The sequence below is a fragment of the Chenopodium quinoa genome, unplaced genomic scaffold, assembly GCF_001683475.1.
Source record: "Chenopodium quinoa cultivar QQ74 unplaced genomic scaffold, ASM168347v1, whole genome shotgun sequence".
NCBI lineage: Eukaryota > Viridiplantae > Streptophyta > Magnoliopsida > Caryophyllales > Amaranthaceae > Chenopodium > Chenopodium quinoa.
In genome coordinates this window covers 1,831,560-1,855,490 of record NW_018744757.1, presented here as the reverse complement: position 1 = coordinate 1,855,490, position 23,931 = coordinate 1,831,560, and the positions used below count along the sequence as shown (strand labels likewise).

The following is a 23,931-nucleotide window of genomic DNA, read 5'->3' as shown; positions in this document are numbered from 1 at the left end:
TTACTCTCAATAAATAAAACCATAAACATAAATAAATTAATCGCAAGATTAAGACAAGATAATTACCTTTGGAGCGTGCCCAAACGGAAGGGGATCTTACTTCGAAAGCTAGCCTCGAAAATACGACGGCCTCCAACGATAGTCCACCCACAACTCGACCACCGAAAACGGTCCAATGCCATGAAGTTAGCAAGACCCGACCAAAACCCGAGTGATTAGTGAGTTCAAAGGTTTTCACAATAGTGATGCCTTTTTCAACTCTCACTCAAGCGATTTTCCCAAGACCCCAACTTGGGTATTTATAGGAAAAATAAGAGAGTGAAAATCTCTCCCATCAATGTGGGAGAATTTGATTTTTCCATTTTATTTTAATGCTAAAATAAAATTAATAATCAAACTAAAAATAAATCAACAAGTGGCTAGCTCATGTGAGAGGTTAAGTGAGGACCATTTGGAGAGGGGGGGACCAAACTTGCTCCCCACTCTCTGTCTCACCTTGCGCCACTTGGCAACTCCCACTTGGGCACAAAGGCACCCAAGTGGGCTTCCAATTTTGTTGATGCCCTTCTCTCGGCCAAGCCATCCCCGCAACATAAATGCGGGCTGCTGCTCGCATTCTCTCGGCTAGCACCCATGCACTTGCGTGCCGGCTGCTACTGCCGAGAGATGCTGCTAGCATGCCACGCACCTAGTGCGGGCTGCTAGCTGTAGCATGCTAGCACGCCACGTACTAGGTGCGGGCTGCTAGCTCGGCTATACCCCCTAGCACTCGGTGTTCCGATGCTAGGGGAATTTTGTTCTTTGTTGATTTATTATTATTTCATGTTTCGTTTTTTTACCATTTTTCGACTCGACTTTCGACGTTCGGTTTCAACGCTCTAAGCTCGAATTCCCGACGTCTAAGTATTAATTACTCGGTTGACTTATTAATTAATTCATAATTAATTCGTCACTTCGGTTCGTTAGTTGCTTGGGTTTGACCCGAAGGGTTCAGTCAAGATTAAGCTGTAATATTAATTATGCATTAATATTACTGATCGGAAGCGGCCTCCACCCAAGAATTCCGATTACTTGACCTTACTGAATATATTAGTTTTCTAATAATTCTGAACCCACTAACGTAATAGTACACTTGTTCAAAGGACACCATTCCTTTCAATCTCCCACTTGTCCTTCCGGACAAGTGCGCATTTAGGGTACAACCTTTCTCTTATGTCGCTTAATGTTTCTTCATGAACTATAAGGTAAGATTATTTCGTCATCCTTATTACGTCCAGAAGTGTTTCTCGATTTCGAGTCCGACTGTCAATAAACAGATGATTTCTAAAATCCATCCGAGCACAGCCATGCATTTTTACCCTCTCGCTCTACGAGAGGCCTTGTATACAACAAAGACATCTTCCCTATTTTAGTAGGGGGACATTCCCAGTCTTGTAATGTAGCTCCTCTTACTGAGAGGACCCAGCCGCCCGAGTGTTTATAATCCCCTATTATAGCGGACGTTTGACAACATCAAAGCGGACTAGTACTCAAACAAGAGAACTCACAGTACTCATGATCGAGGAAATAGGTTCCGATAGCCATAATGAGAAGTATACTTATGAAGATTTTTAATCTCTTAAAGTATTCTCATAGGTTGATCCAGTATGGTTCTAAACCAATACATGTGCAAATGATTTATTACATTCATGTCCTTGTAGCACAAGAAACGGTGCTATAAATCAGACTACACACTAATCACAATTGGTCATTAATCGTCCATTGTTTAAATGACCTCGATTAGGGATAATTTTCGAGTATAATATTCAACATTCACTTAATAGGTGTTTCCTTACCAAGACTGGTCTTAATCCCTATTTTGAGTATTCCAAGAATCGAATGGACTCATTATTTAATTCTAAACCATAATTAAATAGCAAATGGAGTGATAAAAATTACCTGAAATTTTAAATTACTCCAAAACCTGAATGGTTCATCTTATGATAAATGGTTTTTCCGAATGTTTTAAGAGTATCACTCTTTATAAAACATCTATAGAAATCACACCCATATCTAATATGCTTGATGCAATTGTGAATGTTGTCGTTCACTTATTGCATAGGTTTAGTTATAACTACTTTGCTAATCTTAGCATCTTCATTACTGATCACTTTCATAATAAGATGATAAAATTTAAGAGTGTCATGGATTATATGTGATTTAGGATTTATTGTCCAAGTGATGGCTCCCACTCATTTTCATGATTGAGACTTTCAACTTGACAACCTAGAATCATTAACGTTCAGCAACGAACTTTCCATAGAACATCTTCTTTATTACCGCCATTAAGGCAACAATGTTCTCAACATATATTTTATTAGACTTCCTGATGATGTTTTGCTTGGGTTTCATTCCAAACGGCTCACAATTATTTAGGATACCCTAATCACTTGTGATAATGGAAATTTTCTTTAAATTCTTGCACATTACACATGGATGCACGTCCATGTTACCATTCTCAAGCCACGACTTATTGTTAGCTCGTTCTTATAAACAGCTTCCTTGTTAAGGATCTAATCCTTGTTAAGGTTTGTGCTTGCAACATCAATTCTCAAATAGTATTTATTTCCACAAGTCAAGAACTCATCCAGTTACTTATCCAAGTACTTTGGATGTTCTTGATTGGCCATAATCTAACGATATATTACATAGATTCAGGTTGATTGGTACTACATACATACTTCACATGCTCAAAGCAAGTAAGTCGTGTGATGATTCCATATCACAACGTACATGATGGATTAAATTGCAGAGTAATTCTCAATCTTATTCCATCAATTTGTCATTTTAGCTCATTTAGTTTCACTGAGTCTTTGCTAAATTGTTTGCTATGTGATATGGTTGAAAGTCTCTATTAGAGTCTTTCATGTTTGACTTATTATTTAGCCTAGCTTATACTTAGTTCAAACATTTACTTAGTTTTATACATATGGGTCGAAAGTCTTTCAAAGTCCTTCAATTCATGTTTAACACGGTAAACTCCTTTACATATTCAAACATTTTATCAAGTCTATACAATAGAACTTAATACCCAATACGTACTAAGTATCGCCTTTTGTTTGTTCCATTGTCAAAAATATTTCAAATCTAAGCATTTAGCATTTGATAGTTTCAAAACAGAGTTCGTAGATTTCTTATTGGACGTTTATATAATTTACTTTTGCTCCCACTAAACTTCTTATTCATTAAATTTTCTATGTTTCTCCATGAGTCAATCCTCTTATTAACTTCATGAGAAAACATGTTCCAATTCCTATATACAATGCTTCCTTTAATCCCATGACGAATTCCTTAAGCTTGCTTTCAAATCTAGCATTATTTAGATTTTCAAAACTCTTAGACTATTCCATAGTCACTTCAAAAATCCTATTTTGGGAAGGCGGTTTTGGTATCCATTTTTCCATATTTCATATGAGCAATTTTGTAAAACAATCACGAAAAGACTTTAGCATTCCGATTGGTGAATAGGTTTTTATTAAAATCTACTCCGTGAATTTAATTGTATCCTTTTCATCCAATCAAGCTATGTATGCATATACATTTCCACATTTGTTAGTTTTCTCCTTGAAAAATTATTTGCAATCGATGGGTCTTTCACCCTTTATGAAAATTAATCAAGTTTCAAACATGATTTTCAAACATGGAGTCTATCTCTTTTTTTCTTTTATGGCCTCTAACCGTTATTCGGAATTCGGATTTGTCGTAGCTATCTTACAAGACATTATTCCTTTACTATCTAATAGTAAATAGTATGCTTGTAAGTCTTAGGTTTATTTTTAACTTATTAGAAATTTATAGGATTCAATCCAAACCTTTGGTGAATTCTATACCTATACGGGGCAATTACATCAACCACTGAGTTTCAAGGCGCTTCCAAAGCCCTTTTATTATGTTGATCTTACTCCAACATTTCTGATGTTTTGTGAGTAATGAATTCTCTTTTAAGGCACTTGTAAAGTCTTTTTGAGTATTCTTGATCAAGCATTCTCACGAAGCCTTTTTAAGGTCTTCTAAGATTCTCAGTTCTAGTTTGTTTCTAAGCTCGAGGGTCATCGAGTTAATTTTCCCCTCGTTTTGGAAACGTGTTACTTTTTAGAACAACACCACTTAGAGCAACAAACACTATGTTATCAATTAGGTTGTGGAGGTAATGCCCATGGTCTCACTTGAATGCTTACAAAGAGACATGTATATTGTCTTTGGGTAAAAGTTTGTTGTAAAATAAACAGTTAGCTCCCACTTGAGCTATCTTAGCCTTTAATGAGCCATTAAGCTCCCACTCAACCACCTAGCTCTTGCTAAGCCGATGAGCTCTCACTGAGTCACTTAGCTCCCACTGAGCTTGTGAACTCCCACTGTGGCTAAGAGTTTTAGACATATACATGAAAAAACATTTAGAAGATAATTCTATCCATAATTGAATATGGAGTCCTTTCTTAGCTTTGACATTTTTTTTAGTGTAACATTAGTCCTTTGTGCAAATCTTAAGAACTTTATAGGAAGGGATGTGATCCATCATTGTTCGAGTCATTTTTAAATGGCATCGAGGTCTCCGTGAAGACACATTATGTTCTTTGTGGAGTTATTTCTAAAAATTTCAATTTCATATCTTTGTGATGGTCACGCTTGGCTCAAGAAAACATCGCTCGATCTAATCTAGACGTTTTGATATCTTACCAAGTCGATTATGTACTTCACTGAACTCTTGAACTATTCAAGGTCAAGTTTGTTCACGTTTGATGAATATAGCCATATTCTTTCAAATTCTTTGTGAAGAGTTTAAGTAATGAATCGTCTTTAGCTTTCGGAGTCAATTATCTATACCAAGAACAATAGCTCTTTACTTTGTCGGTTTCAAAAAGTAAGACTTGCTTGTCTTAGAACGATTCTGAATTGATCAACTATCAAGGGCCTATCTAATAGAGCCTTGAGTACGTTCTTGTCGATGTGATATTGCTAAAGATGTTCGGAACGCAAATCATGCCCATGACTTTGAGCTTTTGCCGGTTTATCATATTAAGAACATGTTTGTTTATAATCAAGAATTCTTGACTCATGGTTTAGACAACCATTCCATTGAAATAAATTTGCAGCTATTGCTCATTGCTTTGAATGTGAGTCTTTCCGTGTGTAAGCGGATCAATTGCTGATTATGGAACACAATAACCATTTATTTGTTCCAGCCTTAGCTTAAAGGTCTTTAAACAAAGCATACGACCTTACAACTGATGTAGCACCACTTGCTTCATTCTTAGCTTGTAAGTCGATAACTTAGCTTATCTTCAATAGTTTGAGGTCACTTTCAAAGAGCGGAACACTCAAGCAGTATCCAATACTTGTGAAGATAATGAATTGCCAAGTTAACTTCAATAACATGAACTCATGAGTTGAAATGGAATCTAATTCCTTTTCTTCATTCCTCGTTTCCTATATTTCTTATCATACTTTATCTCATAATCTTTTAAGAACCATTTCTTTAAGAATCTTTGAATTTTATACTTTGTTAGGCATAATTAAGCATCTAACGCGCCGTAAAACAAAGTTCCATTTTTTTCTTTAATTCACGCTTGAATTACTACATCAATCAGTCCTACTCATTTATGTATCAAGCGAAAAGATATGTTGGTTGTTGTAGACACCCATTTGTGTATCCCCAAAAACAAGCCCGGTGATGAGTACCTTTCACGTCGAATCATAATCGAATGAAGTGAAAGTGTGGAAAGTCTAGTGTTGCGGATAGTTTTAATTTCTTTTCTTTTCTCTTTGTTTTTGAAAACCTATTTTTAGAAAACAGCTAATTCAGTATGGTTGGTCCATAGCAAGGGTCCAATATTGGTGTAGTTGGATGGGGCTTGAAAAGAGCTTTTCACTGATATGTTATAAGCCCAATTTCGATGAATAATGAGGAAGTTATGGCCAAATTACTAAACTGGGTCCGGCTTGACCCTTTTATGCGGCCCAATGATCTAGAGGAGGGCCTAATATGGATTTTTATCATTCCTAATGCAATTAGGATTAATTTTAGTCTTCTAAATTCTACTAGAAGTTTCTTTTCATTCCTAATTCAATTTGCACTTCTGTACAGCTAAATTTTATCAGAATTTAGAAAACGCGTGAAAAAATTAATTAGCACCTGACGACAGACATTAGCGCCTGGCGCTAGCGTTAGCGCCTGGTGCTAACTTCTTTTTTCCTCGTCGAAACTCTGATTTGTTTTTCTATCTTTTTGGCTGATTTTCTCTATATATAGCCTCCTAAAATCTCCGTTTTTCATCACCAATTCTCACGAATTATAAACAACTCCCTAATTCTCTTCTCTCTCGAAGTTAAAGCTTATTCTCTCTCTCTCTTTTCTAAACCAACCTTTTGTCCAAAGAAATTTCGCATTCACAAGACAAAGAAACACCTAGCCAAGTTCGAAGTTGCATTCGCCCTAGACGTGAAAAGTTTTAAATTCTGAGGGTTTGGTCCCAAATCTCTCTTTCAATTATTTAATTTAATTGTTTGATCCTAGACATGATACCAACATATATAAACAGGTTTAGGGTTAATCCTATTGATTGCATGTTAGTCAGAAAGCGCACATGAATACGATCAGAATAAAGTAGAGGCCTATTATAAGGGCAGGTTCAATCTCTTTTAGGTTGGATTTTTACCTTCATCCCCGAACTACCAGTCATGGTTCCAGACCTATTGGAGTTGACGATCTCCTAGATCGTTAAGGGGTGTAACCTTCACCTCGTGAACGGTTTACAAGTTACTAAAACTTGTTGGCAACTCTTTTGCTCTATCTTCTTTCCCTTTGGACGCCACCATACTTTAGTGTATGATCACAGTGGGGTTCAAGATAGGGATAATGCTTGAAATATTCCCTACAGTTTTTGGCGACTCCACAGGGGAGGATTTCTATTTTAATTTCTAAAATTTATTTTGGCAATGATTTAGAATGAGTGGATGAGACTCAAAAAGTTCTAAGTATTTCATGTGCGTAATTTTGATTAACATTATTTTCATATGCATAAAAAATATCTCATTGGAAAGACCATCCATGATGAGTTAAAAACATAGGATTTTTACACGTAGGAAATTTGAGGAATATCTTTCACAACTAGGATCGAAATAATGCTGCGCGAAACTGGAAAATTTTATCGAGACAGAAAGCTGCTGAGGCATGTAGGAACTAGCGTCAGGGAACAAAGTCTAGCGCCAACAATTTGACGTTAGCGCTTGACGACAGCTACCGTCGCAAGGTGCTAAAGCCAAAAGGTGGCGCTGGACTCTGTTTGCTGGCGCCAAGTTCTTCCAATACCGAGCCAAAAATATGCGTTCTAATTTCGACCAGTTTTTAGTACTGTTTGCTCGATCCTACTTCCTTATTGAGTTTTTCTCACTTTTCTGAAACCCATATGTGTTCTACATATGGACATAACCCCCTTGGAATTCATGCTTTATCTACTTGATTGAATGCTCTGAGCAACAAAGAGTACATCCGAGAATGTTGAATTCACCAAACCATGGAAGCGAGTTTTTCTTAACTCGCAGTGTCCCATCCACTAGCGCCAACCATTCACAGTTAGGTTCCGCGCGGTGTATCCGAACAATTAACCATGGACCCTCTATTGACTAACACATATCTCGAACTTTAGAGAACTATAGCCATGGTTAGGTTGCAAACTCATTGCATCATGTTGCGCCTACTTGACTAATTGTGCATTATTGGTTGTGCATCCTCTATGTGTTTTTCCTAACTGTTTGTTTGACTTGTGCTAAGATTAAATAAAATGATTTATGACTAAAAGAACTTTGCCTAATTAATTAATTAATTAATTAATTTGAGTAATTAAAGTTTAATAATTTAATCAGAGTTAACTTAGTACGACTTTAGGCATACCTTGTAGAGTAATAATACCGAAAGCAGTTCCAGATCGACGTTCCAGCAATGGCGCCAAGATTTAAACTGCAGCTCCACTCCGTGGAGTGTAGCGCCTGGAGACAATCCTATCGTCTGGCGCTACATTGCAAAGAGAGGCTCCAGTCCTGTCGTTTTGGCGACAATTCGGTTTGTTGCTCGAGTCGTCATCTTATGTCTAATTGAACAGTTTTCTAGTCGATTCAGTTAATTTTTACTGGTAATAGTACCTTGTCAGGTGATTAATCGAGTCTAAGCACTAAGTCCCATGGTCTTACACAAGAGTCAAAGCATGTCACTTACACTCACTACATAAAGCACACACTAATGTACACTTTGACCATGTCTAAGGGAGTCTTATATGCGCGTATTTTCCGTCATTTTTTTAAGGGGGTAAGTCGGATATTAATCCTCCAATTAAACCATTTGTTTGAACCCCATAATTAACTCCCAAAAATATATACCCTATTTTTGCTTTTTTCTTTTTCAAACCGTAAGTTCAACGTCAATTTGAGTCAAGTAATACAACAAAAATGGTTTAATCTACAGCGCGTGGTCAAGAAAGGAAGGGAGTTTGATCAAAGACAACCTTTTTATTCAAGTCCAACTTTTTGACAAACCGATTTCTCGTAAAAGGAAAGCTAAGACAATAATGGCAACTTAAGAGGAAGTTAATGAGCTCAGGAACCAACTGATTACTATGACTAAGGCGTTAAAGGTTCTAACCCTCAAGATTGATGGTCCTGTGAAACAACAACAGATGGACCTCATGCAAGAGAGTCTGAGCAAACTGTCTAGTGACTATAAGTTTCTAGGAATTAGCTCACAAGGGGTCTCGGTGGACAAGGATCTTCTTCCGCAGAAGTTCAAGCCAACGAATTCCCGAAATTCAAAGCGACTGACAACCCTTATTTTCATTTAAGATCCTTCGAAACAATAACGAGTATTAAGGGTATTGACAAGAAGGCGTTTCCCTCTTTGTTCTCACTATCTCTCGAAACCGTTTGCCAACAATGGTTCTTTTCTCTTGAGAAAGAAAGAACCTCTACTTAAGAGTCTATAGTAAACGCTTTCATTGATAGATATAAATGCAATATTCAAGTGGAGACTGACTATAGGGAACTTGAAATCCTCAAACAAAAAGAGAATGAACATTTTACCTCTTTCTACAACAAATGGAGAAAGACCTCTGCTAAAATAATCGAGGTGCCGATTGAAAAAGAATCTGTGAGGTTATTCATCAAAAACCTTCAAGAGAAGTACTCCAAGCATCTCAAATACCATAATAATCTCCATACCTTCAAGGCCGTCTATGACATTGGAATCAATATTGAAGACGACCTGTCTAAACTAAAAGCTGCTAACAGTAACTCCAACAGTGGCTGGAAAGGCAAGAAGAACGACAATCCTTCTTATTCCAAAACCACCCACTCAAATAATGTTAGTACCTTTAACTTAAGTGAAGTCCTTTCTATGAATAATCAAGGACTAAAGAAACCATTTAGGAAGAACTTTACTCATATAGGTATGAGTTATGACACCGCATTTGACCGATTAAATGCAAAAGTTCTTATAACTCCTATTGGACCATTCAGGGACCCACCGGTCGAGAAGAGGGCGGCTAATTGGAACCCCAATGCACATTGCAAGTATCACCAAGGTAGGGGCCATCTTAACGATAATTTTTGGAAGCTTAAGGAAGCTATCCAAGATTTAATCGACAACAACAAACTGACATTACCTCCTGACAGGTTGAAGCCGAGCATTGATAATGCACCTCTCGCTCACTCTTTGGCCATCTCTGATGAAGAAAACGAGTTTGACCCCTCATCTCTCATCAGGCCTATCGAGGAAATCCATGCTATCGAATAAGAGGAGGAGATCTTTTTCGATGCCATGGATGACTTTCCAGAATTAGCAAGTAAAGAGAATGTACGGTTGCTTACATTATCCATGTTAGAGGGATCAAACTTGATACATGAAGCTCTCAAAGTTGCGAAGAAACAATTAGAGGAGCTTCAGAAAAAGTGTGACAAGGTTCCACCCACGAAAAATAAACCCAAGAAAGAGTTCATACCCATGGGAATGACCTATGATGCTACTTTTGATCGTCTCTATGATCAAGGACTAATCAAACCTATTGGCCCTACCAAGGATCCAACACCTGAAAAGCGATATTCGCGATGGGATCCCAATTCCTATTACAAGTACCATCGAGTGAACGGTCAGACCACGAATGAATGCTACAGATTTCGAAACCTCATTCAAGATCTCATGGAAGCAAACAAGATCCCATTGCCTCTAGCTAGCGAGAAAACGAAGAAACCATTTTCTTTGCAAGTAATTGATAAACCCAAGAAGAGTAATAGACTCTATACTCCAATTGGGATTCCATATGCTCAAATGTTCAAAATGCTCTCCGAGAGCGGCGAAGTCAAACCTCTCGAACCGAGACCATTTGAATCATTAAAAAGGACAGATAGGTTCTACTGTCAATACCATAAATCAAGGGGGTCACACTATTGAAAACTGTTTTAAATTTAAAGATTTAATTCAGAAAATGGTTAATGACAAAAGGCTAGTCCAAATTCCACAAGAGGAAGACATAAGTATTAATAGAATTTGGGACAGTGATGAACAAGACGTTTATTTAAAAGACATGGTAAGACCTCCACCTTCGGTGTCATATGCCATGGATGATTTCTGGGTTGAAGAAGATTCATCCATAGACGTCCTCACAAGATCCGGGAGAATGCAACACCCTATTTTGACACAACCTATGCCAACCACGCAACAAGTTCCCATACCTATCATAGAAGACAATGATATTGTCAAACAGTTCAAGAAAACCAAAGTTAAAATGAACGTATGGAAACTTCTAGCAACATCTCGAGAACATAGGTTGGCAGAAATGAATGCCTTGGATAAGATAGGGATAGATTCTGACACCACTCCTGAGGGGTTGGCTAACTTCCTTATGAGTGATCTCCCTAGTCCTATCAACTTGATCACCTTTTCCGACAAGGACTTACCTCCAAAAGGTGACAAGCATTATAAGTCATTAAACCTCACAGTGGTTTGCAGGAGAATGAATGTCCCTATGACTCTTGTAGACAATGGATCGTCCATTAATGTCTGTCCACTCAGAACTGCGAGGATGCTAGGCATAAGGGATGAAGACCTAACCCCGTCAACGCAAGGAATAAGAGCTTATGACAACACTCGTCGTCAAGATCTTGGTAAGATTACTATGAATATACCGGCGGGAGCAATAGAACACGCTACTACATTTCAAGTAGTAGATATTAAGGCTTTATTTAATGTATTGTTGGGACGCCCTTGAATTCATGACCTAAAGGGCGTCCCTTCATCTCTCCACCAACAGGTAAAGGCCATAGTTGGAGGAATCCCCATTACACTAGTAGAAAAATTAAAAATGCCACCGCTTAAAGGCCACCGGTTTTTATAAACCGGTGGTTTAAAAAATGGGCGGGTATAAGGCAAATATTATTGCCACCGGTTCAAACCGAACCAGTGGAAAAAATGTTTAAGGCCACCGGTTTTGAACCGGTGGCAATATTTGAATAAAAAAAAACCCGGCCCTTCTTCTTCATATAAACCCCTCTTCCCTCTCCTCTCCTCCTCTTTCTCTCTCCTCTCAGCCGTTTCTCTCTCCCCTCTTCCCTCTCCTCCTCTTTCTCTCTCCTCTCTTTCTCATCTCCTTCAATCGGTCTTCTCCTTCGATCTGCACCACCACCACCACCTCTTCTCCTTCTATCTCCACCATTATCTCTTCTCCCTCGATCTCCACCACCATTTCTTCTCCCTCGATCTCACCACCACCTCTTCTCCTTCGATCTCCACCACCACCACCAATTTTTCCACCACCCCCGCAACAATAACACCACCGCCGCTACAATAACACCACGAACACATGCATGAGCAACACCGACTTTAATCGAGGTTAGGGTTTGATTTTAATCGATTATTAAAAAAAATTTAATTCGATTTTAATTCTTTTTTACTCGATTTTAATTCGAACTTTATTTGATTTAATTTTAATCTATTTTATTCGATTTCTTCTTTGTTTTTCTGGGTTTTTTAATCCAATTTATCTGGGTTTTTAAATTGATTTTTTCTAGGTTTTTTTAATTGAATTTTTGGAGTTTTTTATTCGATTTTAATTCGATATCTTAGGTTTAATTTGATTTTAATTCTGGGTTTTTTTTTCTGAGTTCATGAAAATCAATTTCGGGGTTTTTGTTTTTATTTTTGTGGTTTTTTCTGGGTTTTTTTAAAACTAATTTTAGTTGATTTATTGGGGTTTTCATCCTTTAATTTTCATATTACTTTTTTCGGATCTAGAGTTCTTGTTTTTTCGGATCTATAGACAATTTTTTATTTTAGGATTTTCATCCTTTTCGTATTAATTTTTTATGCGATTATTATTAGGCGAATTTTCTGGGTTTTATTTTGTTAACTGATATTCTATGTTTTGTTAGGCGAATTTTCTGGCTTTTATTAGGCATTTTTTTGTGAGTTTATTAATTTTTGGGTTTTAATTGATGCAGGTGTTAATTGATGCAACAAGATTCAAGACTTTGATTTTGGAATAATGTTTTTGATGTTGTAATTATTATTATATATTTTTTTTGATTTTGAATTGTACAATAATAATTTGAAGTTGAATTTCATTGTTATTATAATTCATTGTAATTTTTTTTTTGTACTGTACAATTACTGTTATTGTTGAATATAATGAAATTATATTTCATTGCTCTCCTATTGTATTTGCCTGATATTTTAACTACAATTTTTTTTATTACTATTATCATTATAATTGTAGCAAAATAATAATAAAAAAAAAATTCAATCATGTATGTTATTGCCACCGGTTAACCGGTGGCATTTATATGTAATATCCAAAAAAAAAAAGCAAGAAACATTATTGCCACCGGTTAACCGGTGGCAATACTTGTTTTTGCCACCGGTTTTGAACCGGTGGCTTTTTAGAAGATTATTGCCACCCCCAAAATGACCACCGGTTCAAAACCGGTGGAATTGGGGGGTTTTGAACCGGTGGCCAATTCATATTTTCGTCTAGTGTTACGATCGATGCTTCACCCATGAGGATTAAAGCTATAGAAAATCCAATAATTAATGTGGATCACAATGAAGATGATGAAGATTTGTGGGGCTTTAATGAAGAGGTCTCCTTAATCGAGGAGGATGAAAGGACCCCTCTCTTCCATGACCCCCACTCCAATATGATAGTGAACGCTATTTTGAAGAAACAAAGACATTTTCCTGGGATGACCCTAGGAAAGAAGAAAGGAACAGCAAAACCGCTGGAATCACCTGGCCTCCCTAAATTAGACACTTTCGGACTTGGTTTCGAACCGACTCGGGAAGATCTCAAGCGATCCCAAGAAAAGTCAAAATCACGTATGGACGCTCGTATCCAAAAGAAAGGAATCCCAATGGATCAGTATCCTCTTACCCTCAATGGAAAATTCATAAAAGAAGGAGAGGACTATCCATGCTACGAATTTCCCGAACCTTTTATCGTAAATGGCATAAGGCAACCGGGATTCGAAATTTTCCAAGATTGCTATTTTATAGATGAAATCCCAACTCCTATTCATAAGGAGAAAGCACCCCCATGCTTTGACTTTAATGTCATGGGATTACTATTTGGGTGAGAAAAAGATGAGCCAACATACAAAGAAGATAACTCCTCGCTCATCCAAACGATCCTACAAAGCAAAAGCTTTTATCCCTCAAAGCTCATCACTCCAACGGAAGGATCACTACAAGGGTAGCACAAGACCGTCAAGGTGACTACTCTAAGCGGAAGAAAATTCTCCATCACAACAAGGCAAGGACCAATGTTTGAAGAGTCGTCTCAAGCAGAGTCAGAGTAAGAGTCTCTTCCTACAAAGTCATCTAAGTCTTTAGTTGTAGCACCCCCTCCTTCTATCTCTTCCCCTAGGATAGTTAGCGATCAAGTCCCTGAGGACATATCTCTCTTCGATGTAATGATCTCAGAATTTAATAACATGTCTTCTTCTGCTTACTCCTCGTATTTTCCTTTAACCCAAGATGAAGAGCATTGCTTAACTAACAATGAAAATGACAAAGAACTTATTAAAGCAATGGAAACACTTGAAAAGAAAACACCGATAATTGAGGAAACTGAGACGGTTGATATCTCAAATGATTAAACCAATAAAAGAGAAGTTAAAATCGGATTAACACTTAATGAACAAGAAAGAACCGATTTAATCAATTTGCTTAAAGAATTCATCGATGTATTCGCTTGGTCATATGAAGATATGCCAGACATTAATAGAGAAATAGCTCAACACACCATACCGCTAATTCTAGGAATGAAACCTGTAAAACAAAAGTTGCGTCGAATGAAACCCGATGTAGCTCTTAGAATAAAAGAAGAAGTTCAAATACAAATAACTACAGGTTTTATCAAGGTATTCAAATACCCTGAATGGGTCGTCAACGTCGTCCCAGTTCTGAAAAATGATGGAATGGTAAGAATGTGTGTCGACTATCGAGATCTAAAAAAGGCAAGTCCAAAGGACGACTTCCCTTTACCACACATCGATATTCTGGTAGATAACACAGCGAATCATGCACTTCTCTCGTTCATGGATGGATACGCGGGATACAATCAAATTCTCATGGCGGAAGAAGACATGGAGAAAACAACCTTCATAACACCATGGGGTACTTACTGCTACACGGTAATGCCATTCGGGTTGAAAAACGCGGGTGCTACTTACCAACGAGCAGTGACTGCCTTGCTCCATGACATGATGCATAAAGAAGTTGAAGTATATGTGGACGATATGATTGTGAAATCAAAAGATCGCCTAGGCCATCAAATATCCTTGAGAAAATTCTTCGAAAGGCTAAGAACATACATCATGAGGTTGAATCCATCTAAGTTGCTTTTGGAGTCACCTCAGGAAAGCTTTTGGGTTATGTCATAAGCTCTAGAGGAATAGAGATAAACCCAACCAAGATCAAGGCAATCATGTCAATTCCACCGCCCAAAATCAAAAGAAAATTCAAGGATTTATTGGCCAGTTGCAATACATAAGCAGGTTCATATCAAAATTGACAACAATATGTGAACCAATTTTCAAAAAGCTAAAAAAGAATGTACCAGTAATATGGGATCACGAGTTTCAAAAAGCCTTTGAAAAGATCAAAGCCTATCTCGCAAATCCTCCCGTATTAGCACCAGCACTTCCGGGAATACCCCATAGGTTGTACTTAACAGTCACCAAAGAGACAATGGGAGCCATGCTAGCGCAAGAAGTAGAAGGCAAAGAAAATGCGATCTACTATCTAAGAAAAAATATGTTCGAGTATGAAGTACGCTATAAACCACTTGAGAAATTGTGCTTTGCATTGGTGTGGGCCACAACCAAGTTAAGACATTACATGCTCGTGCATACAGTCTTTGTAGTTTCCCGATTGGATCCACTCAAGTATTTATACGAGAAATCTACACTCAATGGGCGCATATCAAGATGGATAGTCAACTTAGCCCAATTTGATGTAAGATTCATGCCCCAAAAAGCTATCAAAGGATCTGTGGTTTCGGATTTTCTAGCAGACTTTCCAATAGAAGATTCGACTCCAATACCCGACAATGAATTTCCAGACGAAGACTTGATGGTCACCGAGGACGATACTTGGACCTTATACTTCGATGGAGCCTCAAACCAAAAGGGATGTGGCATTGGAGTATTACTAGTATCACCTAAGAAGAGCATGTTCCAATCTCCATAAAGCTTGATTTCGACGTTACCAACAACGCTGCTGAATACAAAGCATGTGTGGTAGGCCTTGAAACAGCTTTGGCATTGGGAGTGAAAAATTACGAATAGTCGGAGACTCTTCATTGATCATCAATCAAATCTCTAAAAGATGGAAATTAAGGAGCGAAAGTCTAGCCCCTTACCAAACTTATCTGAAAACTCTCACTAATCAGTTAGAGAAGGTGGAATATACATATCTACCTAGAGAAGAAAATCAATTTGCTGATGCCTTATCAAGACTAGCCTCAATTGTTAGGATACCTACGGAAATCGAGCAAATGCCTCTAACTATAGAAAAAAGGCATAAATCGGCCTACATTCAAGCTATAGAAGATGATGAAGTGATCCAAGAAGAAGAAGAAGAAGAAGAAGAAGAAGAAGAAGAAGAAGAAGAAGAAGAAGAAGAAGAAGAAGAAGAAGAAGAAGAAGAAGAAGAAGAAGAAGAAGAAGAAGAAGAAGAAGAAGAAGAAGAAGAAGAAGAAGAAGAAGAAGAAGAAGAAGAAGAAGAAGAAGAAGAAGAAGAAGAAGAAGAAGAAGAAGAAGAAGAAGAAGAAGAAGAAGAAGAAGAAGAAGAAGAAGAAGAAGAAGAAGAAGAAGAAGAAGAAGAAGAAGAAGAAGAAGAAGAAGAAGAAGAAGAAGAAGAAAGAAGAAGAAGAAGAAGAAGAAGAAGAAGAAAAAAAAAAAAAAAAAAAAAAAAAAAAAAAAAAAAAAAAAAAAAAAAAAAAAAAAAAAAAAAGAAGAAGAAGAAGAAGAAAGAAGAAGAAGAAGAAGAAGAAGAAGAAGAAGAAGAAGAAGAAGAAGAACCGTGGTATACGGATATACTCAACTATGTCACCAAAGGAGAATACCTCCCCATGCTGACAAAAGAGCAAAACGAGCATTAAGGCTCTTGGCTTCCCAATACGAACTCATAGACAACGAGTTACACAAAAGGGTACCTAAGGGTCGAGCTCTCTTATATGTAGCAAAAAAGGATGTTCAAAGATCAATGAGGATAGTTCACAAAGGAATATTTGGAACTCACATAAATGGAAATTAAAAATGCTAGTCCAAAAGATAATGCGAGAAGGATACTATTGGACTACCATGAATAGGGATTGTCATCAATACGTAAAAAGATGCCCTAAGTGCCCAATCTACGCTAATTTACAACATGTTCCTCCATCTCTACTCTACACCTACACTTTGCCATGGCCATTCTCTACATGGGGAATTGACATCATTGGTAAAATCACTACCCCGGAAACAGGAGGTCATGAATATATTTTAGTGGCAATTGATTACTTCACAAAGTGGGTCGAAGCACAATCATACGCTAAACTCACTGCAAAACATGTAGCACTCTTTATCGAAAGAAATATTATTTGTCGATATGGAGTCCCACATGAAATGATAAGTGACAATGGAACTCAGTTTCAAGCCGAGTGCGAAGAATTGCCACAAAAATATGGTATTCAACATCATCATTCTTCTCCTTATAGACCGCAGGCAAACGGAGCAGTCGAATCAGCTAATAAAAATTTAAAGACTATCATCGAGAAAATGACGGAAAATTATAAGGATTGGCCTGACAAACTCTACTTCGCATTTTGGGGTAATTGCACGTCAATTCGCACCTCAACAGGAAATACGTCATTTTCCTTGGTTTATGGAATGGATGTCGTACAATCTGTAGAGCTAGAGATACCATCTCTACGCATTGCATTCGAAAGCAAACTCGATGAAGTTGAATGGACTAGGGAGAGATATGAGGAGCTAATTCTACTTGATGAAAAACGACTAGAAGCTCTACATCATACTCAGTGCTACCAAACTCGTATGGCTAGACAACTTAATAAGAAGGTCAAGACAAGAAACATTAAAGTAGGAGACTTGGTGTTAAAAGCATTAATGAAAAATGTTTTAGATCCAAGGGGAAAATTTAGACCTAATTGGTTTGTACCCTATATTGTCAAAACAATCCTGTCAGGAGGTGCAGCAAAATTAACTGATATGGATGGCAATGAGTTCTCAAACATGACAAATCTTGACCAACTTAAAAAGTACTACCCATAATTACTTGAGTAGGACACTCAAGAGAGCTACCTTTGGCCTGATTCCTTAAGAAATGATACGTAGGCAACCCTTTACGGGTGCGGCCACTTTATTTTTTTTCAAACCTCGCATCCCTAACTTAATAAAAAATTTGATAGAAAATCGACAAAACATCGGCGTCACAGAAAAAATCCTAGCGCCAGCCAATGGACCTTAGCGCCAAACGACAACCCCTGTCGCCTGACGCCAGACTGACGCAGCTGGCGCCAGTCATAAAATCGCGGCGCCACTTTTTTGAAAAGTACCTGGGAATATTTCGGTGTTTTTCGGAAAATTTTCGACTTCCGTACTCGAAAAAAATTTCTGGAAATTAAATTTTAAGTTTTCATTGCTTTAATAAATTAAATTTAAAGGAGATAATTTAATTAAAAAGGCTTCAATTTCATTAATAAAATAAACTAACAATTACATTATTGATGGAATTTAAATAAAGCTTAAATAAATTAACTTTGAATTTAAAATTAAGTCTAATAATTGAAGGCTAAGCAATACTTTAATTTTTCCCTTTCTTTGCTCTCTTCCAATTTTTATCTGCATCCTCTTCTTTATCCATAACTTTAGCTAGTAGGCATCCTTTAGAGGACCTACATTCAATTTTGGAGTAAATGGTTTCTCCTTAAGCTAGGACCCCATGTTTCTTCTCTACCCAAGCCTTCTTCTCTGTAGTGTCAGCTTTTCTCTTTCCTTTATCCTTCGTAGAGCTTTTCTTCTTAGGCATTGTAGGTGTTTTGAACTCAACTCTTTCACCCAAGCGTTCCTTAACGCGAATCACTTTGTCACCTAGACGAATCTTCACATCAATTTTACTCTGATTTTTCTTCATGTCCTTTGAAGGTTTCTTCAGAAGCCACTTCTTCACATCATTGGGCAAGGAAGGAGGAACCTTTTGGGTAATCACTTCCCATAAAGGTTTAGCGCTCTAATAAGTATCAAATTTGTCTACTTCTTGAGAGATAGGAAATTCATAGGGACGACGAAGATCCCCGGAAGGAATTGTTTGAAGTAGGTCATACTGACTTTTTACCCTGCAGGGGTAATAAAAAGTCGGTAAAAAGTCATTTTGGATAAGCTTGGAAGACGGAGAACGGTTGCTTGTTGACACCAATCATTGCAACCAAGGGATGACCCACTTGATGGCAAAATTGCAAGATACGAAGACTTTCTTCCATTCATGGCGCCCCATCTTAGAGAAGCATTTCTTCCTTCTCACAAAGCAGTTTGGAGTGTACTTTTCAATATTGTCTGGAGGACTAATTAATTCTAGTCTTTCCATTAGCCACATCTGTAAAAACATTCAATGCAAATGAATTATTATTACTATACAAAAATATGTTTTAGATTTTTGTAATTAAAAATATTATTTTTCTACCTGTAATAAAATTGGAGAGCCCCAAAAAGGCGCTTTTGGATTCTTCTTTAATCAAGACTAAGCATAGTCTCTCCAACAATTAAAGGCATTGGATTTCTCCCAGATTCAATCCACTCCAAAACAGGTTATATGATTGCTTGACCCTCATTAGTTCTACCACTAGTGAGAAGATATTGATTAAACATGCAAAAAAGAAAAGCCCTTCTTCTATAAACATGAAAAGACTCAGAATAAGGTCTATCAAAATAATGGAGAGCAAATTCTTCCAAATTAACAATGCTACCATCTACTATATTTGTTAGTTCTTTGTCTTTTAAATTGAAGAAGCGCTCAAAATCCTTATAATAATATTCGTTTATTCTAGGGATTACTACAAGATCTAATGCAGGGAAGCCTAAGATAGCACCGAATTCTTCCGGTAAAGGGTTAATTTCATCATACCCTAATCTAAAACAATGAGTATCCACATCCCAATATTCTAGGGCGGTATGAATAAAGTCTACATCAAGATCTACCCCTTTGACACCATAAATACCCCCCATATGAAAAACATCTAACTTTTTTCTCTCCTTGGCAGTTAGAGACCGACACCATTCATGGGTGAAGTTGGTAAAACTTTTAGAAACTAGAGACATAATTATTATTTTTTCAAGACCTAAGGTTGTTTTTAATCTGCTGAAATTATGATGAAAATCGGCTGCGTAGGGGGCTATTTATGCACAAAATCGGCGCAGTTTTAATCCGGAAAGGATTCGGAGTCAGCGCTCCTTAGCGCCACACGCCAGACATTGGCACCTGACGCTAACCCAAAACGCGTGGCGCCAGAATGCGCTGACGTGTCTTATCATACAAGCTTCTCAAAACCGCGTTTTTTGCCTGATTCGAGTCTGACCAAAGACTTTACGATTTTTTATTCTTTTTATACCTTTTTTCTAAATTATTTTTTCCTTCTTCTTAATTAATATATCCATTATATTAATTATATTATTTTTTGGATTCTATTTAGACTTAAATTTTATGTTTTTTATAAATCCAATATTTTTGCTTTTATTTTTTTCATTTTTTCTTTTTGGGGGAGAAAGTCGGGTACCCTCCATCAATAATAAAAATGACGGAATTTTAGCGCAAAATTAATTACCACAATTCTTTGCACACACAAACATGCACATAAAAATGAAAAATTAATAAAATAATAGATAAATAAACTCATAGTAGTATGTATATACATGTTGGGGTTTGGTGAGTCCGACTCACCGCGGAAACAAACCCAAAAACAAGACCGCACTCGCAATAAATAAAACCATAAACATAATTATATTAATCACAAGATTAAGATAAGCTAATTACCTTTGACGCGTGCTTCGCTCCAAAATGAGCTCTTACTTGAAAGCTTCAAGTCCCGCTCACACGGAGACCTCCAACGAAGTCTACCCGCACCAACAAAACCGACTAGGTCCAATGTCTTGGGGTTAGCAAGACCCAACCAATAAAACCCGAGTAATTATATTGAGTTCAAAGGTTTTCACTAATTGTGATGCCTTTTTCAACTCTTACTCAAGCATCATTCCCAATCCCCATACTTGGGTATTTATAGGAAATGATGGGAGTATCATTTACTCTCCCTTCAATGTGGGATAGTATGATTTTTCCATTTTATTTTAAAGCTAAAATAAAATTAATAATCAAGCTAGTAATAAATCAACAAGTGGCAAGCTCATGTGAGTGGTTAGGTGAGGACCACTTGGAGAAGGGGGGGACCAAACTTGCTCCCCACTCCCTCTCCCATAACCGGCCACCTCACTCCACACACACTCAAGGACCACAAGCCACATGGCACCCACTCTTGGGCACCAAGGCAGCCAAGGTGGGCTGCCATGTGCTGTTGTCCGTGGCAGCCACGCCCAGCAAGCCCAGCAGGCCCAGCACTCGCATGCGGGCTACCATGCGCTGCTGGCCAGCAAGCCTAGCATGCTTGTACGGGCTGCAGCTGGCCTTGTGCCTTGGCCAGCGCTGCTAGGCAGCAAGCAATGGCCTAGCCATGCTGCTACTAGATGTGGCGAGCTGGCGCGCCTAGCCTTGCGATGCTAGCATGGGTGCGCTAGCACGCACCAGCCAGCCTAGGCTCGGCTTGGTGCGCATGCTAGCCACCATGCTAGGCCATACGCCCTTAGCACTCGGTTTGCTTGGGCATTCCGATGCTAGGGGTATTTTGGTCTTTTGTTGATTTATAACTATTTCTCGTCTCGTCTTTCACTGTTTTTCGACTCGACTTCCGACGCTCGGTTTCGACGCTCTAAGCTCGAATTTCTGACGTCTAAATAAATATTACTCGGTCGACTCATTAATTCCTTCCGAATTAATTCGTCGTTTCGGTTTGTTGAATGCTTGGGTGTGACCCGAAGGGTTCAGTCAAGATTAAGCTGTAATATTAATTATTCATTAATTTTAGTGATCGGAAGCGGCCTCCACCCAGGCATTCCGATCACTTGACCTCACTGAATATATTAGCTTTCTAATAATTCTGAACCCACTAACGAAATAGTACACTTGTTCGAAGGACACCATTCCTTTCAATACAAACATGTCTAAATAATCAGTCTAAATAAAGGCGAAGTTCTATACAAAGTCAAAACAAAAAAAGCACAGGAATAAGCTACGGCGCCGGAGGACGTACACCCATCTTGTCATAAAACTACGTCGTACTAGGAGTGACCTCTCCACCAGCTCTAGCTCCAGCTCCGGTCTCCTCGGGAGGTGGAAAACTCAGCATAGGACCTGTCCACCCAAGATCAACCTGAGGATGAGGCTGAGGAGGCTGCTGCGATGACGAGTCGACCTCATACATCCCACCACCTCTAAGAGCCGAGGTAGCCTTCCCCTGGCCTACCGCCGTAGCATGCGCGCCCTCAGATGAAGAGCCTGAGCCCTCTACCGCCTCGTTGCGGGCAGCCTTGGAACGACCACCCCGACCGCCAGAACCAGTACGGCGACGTCTCGAGCTAGACCTCGCCGGCTCTCTCCGCACCTTAGGTCTCGTACAGGTATGAGAAGGAATGGGCTGACCCTGCAAGAAGAAACTAAAACAGAAAAGGCAAAATAGAAGCAGTAATGCAAAAATAAGAATGGAAACTACCTCTTAAACGGCATTGTCGCGACGACACGTAGCCACATTCCTCATCCGAACGAGCTGGCTCCGGAAGGCATCTATGCACCGTGCCATCGCCATGACCACCTCGCGCGAGAACTGACAAGGAAATAAAGTCAGTAATGATGCATAACATATATGGACACTAGTTGCAAATAAATAAGCTTACCCGAGTCTGGTGACGAGGGATCGACCGCTCCACGAAGCGCTCACCCTCAGGAGCCGGAGGAATCATCTCCTCGATTGGCCCGTATGTCCCCTGATAATGGTTGGAGATACGAGGTGGCACGAACTCAGTAGGTCCAGCCTGACAAAAGCAAATCAAAGTAATTAAAACATTACTTGGGGGCAACTTAACAAAAGGTAAAAGCTGAAAATTATACCACCACCTCCTCAGCCAGTGCAGGGACTGAAGCTAACAAAGGCACTAGCTCCTCCTCATAGCACCGTCCAGGGATTGTATAAGATCGCCAAGGGGTACCAGCTCTCTCTAACATGCTCACCAACCTCGCGGCGTTGAACATGTGACGCGGTGGAGGAGCAGGAACGACAAAAGTGTCCGAAGAATGCTAAATAGCAACCCTCTCTCCAAGGTATGAAACTACTCCATATGTCCCCAAGAAGTAGCAACGCTCAGTAGTATACTGCGTGGCTAACCCGGGGACAACCAAGCCGACCCACGGCTCGTATAGCACGTCAGAGTCCTGCGAAGAATGCCTATCAGATAAGAATCCATCAAAGGTAATGTGAAAGTGTTCAAATATATAAAGAGCCATACCAAGATGATCCAATCTCGGACATAAGCAATAGACATCCCAGCACGACAGCTTCCCCAGGAGGCACTCACTGGAAACCTACGCGGCGACGGTCTCGCCGGCACAACCAAGGGACAGTACTCGTAGAAACAAATCTACAAAAGGCAAAAAGCATCAGCAAGTGCTAATCAAAGCTTAGAGCTAAAATTTAAAGGGAGATAAAGTATACCTCTACGACCGTCCAAAATCCAGATACAGCGACGTTCCCCATGAAGGATCGGTGTCGACACGAGTCTCGTAACGCTCGAATAAATTCAGCATAGGCCAAGCTGGCCCAATCATAAGTCCAATCAAATGTAGATCACGGACTGCAGGTAGGTAGTAAAGAAGCACGCTGCTATCCTTGTTAGGGGAGAACGTCCCTGACAGCAAAAATAAGCACAAAGATGCGCACCCTCTACTCTCAAGTGGTCGCATCATCATTGAAAGCCACTGCTGGAGTCGAACGGCGAATCCCCTTGGCACTGAATTGAGTCGACTCTACCTCAGCACGAACCCGAACATCAATCGGACCCAACAGCTCCTCGACCTCAGGGGAAAAGACGCTGATCTCGTTGTCAAACGGCAGTGCAATAGAGTTAAACTCCAGTCTCGTAATAAGACTGAAGCCGGTCGGGGTGACCATCATCTCACCCTAAGGAAAGTGGAAAGTGTTGGTGGTGTCCCAAAAGAACTCCACCAAGGCACGAACCACGTGATGACTTCCTCTAGAG

General features: G+C 38.9%; 1 long non-coding RNA gene across 1 annotated transcript; it reads left to right on the top strand.

Moving 5' to 3' along the window:
* Positions 1-11,446: 11,446 nt before the first annotated feature.
* LOC110703724 lies at positions 11,447-12,658 on the top strand. Its single transcript, XR_002507747.1, has 2 exons — positions 11,447-11,911; positions 12,520-12,658. It is a non-coding gene; the product is annotated as an uncharacterized LOC110703724 (long non-coding RNA).
* The last annotated feature ends 11,273 nt before the right edge of the window (positions 12,659-23,931 follow it).